This window comes from Monodelphis domestica, chromosome 5 (assembly GCF_027887165.1).
Source record: "Monodelphis domestica isolate mMonDom1 chromosome 5, mMonDom1.pri, whole genome shotgun sequence".
Classification (NCBI taxonomy): Eukaryota; Metazoa; Chordata; class Mammalia; order Didelphimorphia; family Didelphidae; genus Monodelphis; species Monodelphis domestica.
Genome location: NC_077231.1, coordinates 249,211,364 through 249,218,972, shown reverse-complemented (window position 1 = coordinate 249,218,972; position 7,609 = coordinate 249,211,364).

Genomic DNA, 7,609 nt, shown 5'->3' with positions numbered 1-7,609 from the left:
AGGAGTTGTGGGAAGACAGGTGTACTAATAGCTATGTGAACTGATTGGTCCAAAATTCTGAAGAATAATTTAAAATTACTCTAAGAAAGTGAGTAAAATGGTCTTCCTATATCCTCTGATCCAGAGTCACATATCCCAAGGATGTCGATAATAAAAAGAAATACCCTATCTATACCAAAATATTTATACCAGTACTTGGCAGAATGGAAATGAAAACAAAAGAGATGCCCATTGATTGGAGAATGGGTGAAGAAGCTATATTTCCTGCTTATAATGAATATTGTAATAAGTAACGATGAATACAGATAAAATTTCGAAGATAAGAGCTGATGCAAAGAAAAGTAAGCTGAACCAGAAAAATATACACAATGCCTCCAGTAATGTAATTTAAAGAACAATAGAAAAAGAATAGAAATTGAATGGTCCAAAATATAAAGGTCAAGCTTGTACCACAAGAAGAGATGTGAAAAGATAACTTCTTTTCTTCTCTACTGAATTTGGGGAATGGCTATTGGTGTAGAATATTACATTTAATGTCAGACTTTTCCCCTTAGGTTCATTAGCTTTGTCAAACCTTCTTTCCTCTGTTTTGTTGTTGTTGTTGTTCTTTAGTATGAGGGGTAGCCCTCGAGGAAGGGTAGAGAAAAGGGATTCACTGACAAATGTATCTTATATAAGAACAAAAGATAAAAATATTGGTAAAAATGAAATGCTTTGCATTTATGAATATAATTCTTGGGCCCAAAAAAGAGAGAAGAATGGACTTCCCTCCTTTTGATGCAGAAGTGAAGGGCAAAGGGTATGGAATAGTCAATATATCATAAGACTTGAAGATTAATTAATTAATTTTGCTCAACTGCTTTCCCCCCTGGCTCTTATTCTTTGTTATAAAAGATCACCCTTTGACACAAAAGCCAATGGGGAGAGGAAAGAGGAGGAATACATTGGCAAATGTAGGTAATATGAAAACAAATGATGTCACCCCCCAAAATTATTAGTAAAAGGCCAACTTTTGTGATTTAGGCAGCTGCTTTTTAGAAAATAACATAATAGTCAAAATAGTGCCTGATGTCAAACCCCTTAATTACTAATAAAAGGCCACCTTTTGTGATTCAAGTGAATTATTTTTTAAAAAATCATATTCAGAATAGTGCCATGTGATTATATAGCATGGCAGCATTCTGTAGTGGTTAGAAAGCCTCTAAGTTGAAAGACTTGGCCTCATTCTTCTTCTGCTATATAGGACTGTAACTGAGAAAACCACTTAACCTTATAAGCTCCAGGAACTCCCTAACATTACAAATTGCAGAGCAGGAGCTGTTCTCCTTTGGTAAAGGAGAGTTTTCTTCCCAGGAGTTCTCTACCCAAAGTAATAGTCCAGGTCTTGGCAAAATAATAGTAGAAATCCTTTTTTTAAGGGCTCTGAGCATGTTCAACTTCTGCAGGGAAAACACAAAATAATTTCTATTATGTAGAAAGTTATACAAATGTGCCCCCTGACATGAATGAGTGTCGAATGGTAGGTTCTGAAAGCCTGTATTCCCTCGGATTCCAAATAGCACAATCCCTTTTCTCCTTCTGGTGAAATGGTTAAAAATTGGCAGGGCAATGCCTACTACCTCATAGTGGCTCTAATTAGCCTCCTTGGAATACTGTCTTGAAAACAGAGATTCAACAGCTAGTATTTCTCTGGATTCTCTTCAAATTTATCCCCCACCCCCACCCCCCAGCAGAAGACAGGGTGTGTTGGACTAGACATCATCACTGAACAGGAGAAACAACTCTTTCTATATCTGAGCTTTCTGGGAAAGGTTAATACACTCTTATTCCTGAAATCTCTTCAAGGCAGACACAAGACGTTGCTCCTCCGACTTCCTTTCACATACAACATCAATAAATATGGAAATTATAGCTTCGAATCTCTTATTTTTGATGAAACAATATGCTGCCCAAATTCAGTTAATTATGAGTTATTTAAGTGTTGAAAGACAAAGATATGCAAATCTTCTTATTAAAAGTATGCCTGGTTAAATTCAGCTAGAAATTCCATTCAGGGATTTTGGCTTTGTACGTTGTTCCAAGGCAAAAAAACCACCCACTGTGTAGTGTACATAGTTAGCAACTTGGAAAGGTGAAAAGTTTAATTATGAGTCTCTATCTTCTGGGAGGAAAGTAAAATAAGGCAGTAGTCTTATTTTTTTCTTTTTAGATTAAACCAATTCAATGTCTCTCCTCTGTACTGTTTACAATGTTATTAGTCTGACAATACAGAAGTTTTTAAAGCATTTTCTTTCCTTTCTCTTTTGAATTGTAGCTGCTTTTAGGAAAAATAAATAAGGGGAAAGTCCTCAACTAATCAGCAAGTTCACCACCTTATAGACAGATTATTAATTTTTTATTTTTCAATGAGATAAATAATATATAGTACTTGGCTTAGTAAACTAAGAAACGGATGCTGGGGACTGAGTGACTGAAATATTTAATTCTGATGGACTTTGCTGGATGACCTTGCACCGATGATTAAACCTCTCTGTTCCTCAAATTCTTCACCTGAAACATTGGGTTAATCATACAACCTAATTTTAAGTTAGTAATGAAGAAGAGACGACAATACTTCCCATTCTAAAAAAGGTTTGTACATGCCATATATGACAAAAGCTTAGCCCGGAAATACAACAAAATAACATTTTGATGTAATTTGACTTTTGGGATATGCTATTGCTCCTGTCAGGTGATGATGATGATGATGATACAGATATGATTCTTTGAATAATTAGGGCAGGTTTCTGTTAAGGACATGGGATCTTATCCTTATTTTTGAACCGTGGTCCTCTTGTTCTGAAGAAATCTATGGAGTAACATCATAGTCTGTGAGTCTTTAGTGATGTTTTTCTTTCTTTCCTAGTCAACCAGGGAATAAAATTACTTCAGAGCATATTTCATTTAATGAAATAGCATAGTAAGAATAGAAATCTGGGACATACTCTCAACCAAAGACATGCATTATTGGTAGGAAAAGTGCGTACGCCTACTGAGGGATCATGAATGAAAAAACTCACACAGAGAACTCATGTGTCCATGGCAAGTATATATGGAGGGATCCACATGTAGAGAATATGAGATCAAGGCACACATATAGAATGGCAACTTACATCTCCAGTGCCGAAGGGCTGTCAGTGTCTTCTGATAATATAATTACATTCCTCTCTCTCTGTTCCTGTGCCTGAGTGCTTCCTTTCTGTCTGTCCGCCTATTTTTTTGGCTGTTTTTCCTCTCTGCTCTTTGTTGGGCACTCATGTCTGTACTGGGCAGTTGTCTCCATTACCAGCTTCAGGACCCACTCCTAGCTATCATTGTTCCAGTCTGCTAGGGTATGATGACTTGATAAAGTTATATCCTCAAGTATAATGTCAAATTGACAGCTCTTTAGTCACAGCTAAAACACACCCAATTATCAAAAAGCTGGACAAAGTGCTCCAAGGCTAAGATTAATTTTTTTCTCCCTAAATTTGCACCTTGGTCTGAGATCACAGTCTTTTTTGCCAGGCATTTTATCTATCTTGGGGTTAATAATTCCAAAGACCTTCTCTAATTTGGCATGCAAATGCACAAAGGTGAGTGAAAAGGTCATTTTTCTTTAGAAATCATGAATGACTTTATTAATTAAATCTCTTAGCAGAAAACCCCTTATTGTTAGCAATAAGTAAATAAATAAAATTCTTACTCTATCTCCTTACTAGCAACTGATATTTATTTTAAGTTTACACAATGCTTAACGTATATAAGGAACTGGAGTATTAGGGAGGCCAAGGGGAAGCTGATACAATCAGCTCCATAGGAATGTGGATGGGCTGTTTCTATGAAGAAATGATGCTTTGTAATAAAAAGGTCCTGCTCCCAAATTAATCAATAGTTATTAAATATTTATTGAGCACCTATTATATTGTAGGCACTGTACTAAAGTACCGATGCTATGACTATTAAAAGGAAAACCAGTCCTTGCCTTCCAGAGTCTTACCATTTACCAAAGTGTGAGACAACCCATGAAAGAAAGCTGAAAAGTGAGTGGCAGTGGAGTGAAGGTATCTTGCCTAACAGAGAAGGCAAAGAAGTCCAAAATGAGTTTATCTAAGTGGGAAATGAGGACATGTCTGAAAAGATATTAGTCTTTTCCTCCTCCTTAAATGGAGGAGTCGATGGGTATATCCCTCAGGCAGAGGGGCAGAGGGATTTGGAGCATGCAAAGAAAATGTTTTGTCCTGCTAACCATCTGAAGAAAAAGAACTTTTATTGATTGACAGTGCAGCTGCATCTCAGGAGCAATCCCAAAGCAAATGCTCTCCAGGGCCTTATCCTCACTCTGGTTTTGTTTTGTTTTGTTTTTCTCTTGCCTAGATGTAGATTAAGTAGGATACAAGGATGAAGAACCCTTTTCCATCTGTGTATGGTCTGGGAATATAGGTCTTTATTCCTTGCTTCTTTGTGTTAGTTCTTTCTTTTTCATCTAAGAGGCATTAGAAATAGCTATGGTTTTATGAGATTCAAAAGGTCAGGAGAGACATCCAGTGGAATCCAAGTGCTAGAGTCTATGCTAAGATTTTCCAAAAGGTAGATGGTAAAGAGTGAGTGGAGTCATGAATGACCTTATGAGCCCAGTTGAGCAGTAGCAGAGATTCAACCAGATGTCCATTGGCCAGGTTTTACTTGGAAGTGTTCTTGGTGTCCCTAAGAAATAATGTTGTTGGAGTCCACTGTCCCTAGGAAATGAAGTGGTATAGCAAAGAATGTGTCCTTAGAAGTTGGGGGAAATGTTTGTACTTCTGACCTTGTTATATTTTCATATTTATTAACTCTTTATAAAAGCTAATGTTAATGGCTAATGGGAGGGGAAATGTCCTGGAATGGAGATTTGAACTGATGGTATTAGAGAAATATACTTCAAGCACCTTATTTATACTCCAGAGAGAGAGAAGGAAGAGTGAAGTCAGAGTGTCTCTACACATATATTATCTCATTTGAGACTCATAACAATCAGGTAAATACTATAGCTATTATCTCTATTTTAAAGATGAATTGGAATGAAGTAAGGCAGAGTTGCACAAAGTTGTCAGCTTCACTGTCTCTTCAGAGGACAACTAGTGATGACCAGGGAGGCAATGGATGACCCTTTTTGGCTTTTTGGATGTCTGACCAAGCTCCAAGTGCTCCATGGCTCCTGCCATGGCTGTTGAAACAATTTGTTCTCATCCATCCATTACTCTAGGGGTGTCTTCACATGCTTGGAATATACATCCCCCTAACTCAGCAATGAGTTTGGGGCTTGTTGTTCACCCTCACCCTGGTTTAGCCTGTCAGCTGAGAGTTTTATAAGGTGTCGGAGAGTGACCACTGTGCATGCTACAGCTTTTGGGAACCTTGGGTAAAAGATGAAACAATGAGCAAGTAATGAAATGTGTACCTTTGTAATATTGGTATGTTAGGGTAGCATAATAAATGATTAAACTCCCTGTCATAAAATCAAGTTGTGTAGCAAATTCCTTAGGAATAGGAGAGAGGCCAGTTGAATGTATTACTTTACCCTAAGAACCACGGAGCCTCTCCATTTATTTGCTACCAGATCCTCCATATTGTGTTGTCTCTTCCATTATGATATGAAAACAGGGACTGTCTCTCTCTCTATGTGTATCCCAAGTACACAGTGCTTGGCAAAGAGTAAACACTTATGTTCATTCCTTCATTTAATTTGCTGTTTAAAATTAGGTAAAATTTCCAGTACAGTTTTGAATTAAAGTGTTCAGAACAATGCCTGTTCATTTAACAAAATTTACTAAATTCTTTTACATTTGGGGTTGAAAGAGCACAAAAATAAGGAAAATCCCATATTTTTATGGAATAAATTGCATCATCCCTTTTTCTTTCTTTACCAATGTGAAATACATATAACTAGAACATAATATATAATATATAATATATAACACAATATTATATATTTCTATGTATATTGTTTGTTAAATTATTGGAATGAAAGCTTTTATCAGGGGAACTGAGTTGATTGAGGAACTGAAGGGTCTAAGTATCATAGTTTTAAAACCAAGTGGTCCCTCCGAGGTCATTTATATCCCCCCTCTGATTTTACAGATAATAAAACTGAAGGTTAGAGAGTTTAAGTAACTTGCCTAAGTCTAGACAGGGAGGTAAGGGGGTGAGTTAGAATTTGAACCCTGATCTCTAATTCCAAGAACAGCACTCTTTTGGTTAGAAAGTTGCCAATCTTGGTTCAATGCTTTCTAAATTCCTTTTCAGTTCTAAATTTATATTCCTATCTGCACATGGAGCTTGATAAAAATTTTTCAAAAAACTCATTTTTATAGAACTTTAAGGTTTACAAAGCACTTGCCTCATAACAACCCAGTGAGGTTAGTAGTTTAAATATTAATATCCCCATTTTATGGTTGCTTAACTGAAAGCGAGAAGGGTCAAGTGATTTGCCCATGGTCATACAACTAATTGGTGAGTCTGGGGCCATGGCTTAAGTCTACTTCTTGTATTCCTTGTATTTTATATCATTGAAAATGCTTTACTTACTTTCATTTATGTAACCCACCATACAAACCAAAAGCCCAATTCACAGCCTAGAATTTCTGAAGAGCTCTCTGGCTTAGTGGATATCATTTAACAAGTTCTTTGTCAACTAACCACTTCACTTTGTGCTCTTAGAGACATAGCCATAGGGGATGAACTCTGGACCTCTGTGTTCAGCCATCTCTGAAAATAGAACTGTACCATGGCGCTAAACTTTTTTCTATACTCAGAAAACTGCAGTGAAAATTAGGTAATTATCAGAATAATTCAGACACTACAACACATTTGCCTGAAATATAGTGATAGATGAAGAGGATGTGTTTGTTTTTGTTCAAGTATTTAAGTAATCACCCACTTTGTTTTGCATGTGTAGACCTTATGCAATAAGTGTCATTTATTTCTGTCTAAAACTGTCATAAATTGATCCCAGCCCTGTAAAGACCAGGGGTCTGCCTGCTCCCGGGCTATGTGCAATTTCCTAAATTGCACTTCTTCAAAACAGCTGTGTTTTTATTAAGCCAGTCCTTTAAAATAATTAACATGTAAAATTAGCCTGATTGAAAACTCATTCCTCATAGCATTAAAACATTTACACAAACAATAAATCTAATAGGTCTCTCTGGCTTCTGGAAGAAAAGTTTTACCTCAGCTTCAAAAATAGGTGACAGTAGTTAATTGAATCTCATTTGTTGTCAGTAAATATGGCTTCTCTGATTTACTCTTTGCAAGGATCACAAAATCTCAGATCTGGAAAGGATCTCTGAAGCCACCTAGTCTGACCCATTGTCTAAAAGTAAAATATTGAGTTATTTTACTTCAGAACTAAGTTTTCTCCTCATAGTATTTCTGGGATCATAGACAGAACTGGAATGGACTTCAGAAAGTCATCTTTTCTAACCTCATTTTAGGAATCAGAAAACCGAATCCCAAAGAAATGACACAGTTTGTCCAAAGACACACAGATCATGTTGATGTTTTCAAATCTGGAAATTTTTCATATAAAATTAAACTAAAATTCACAACAATA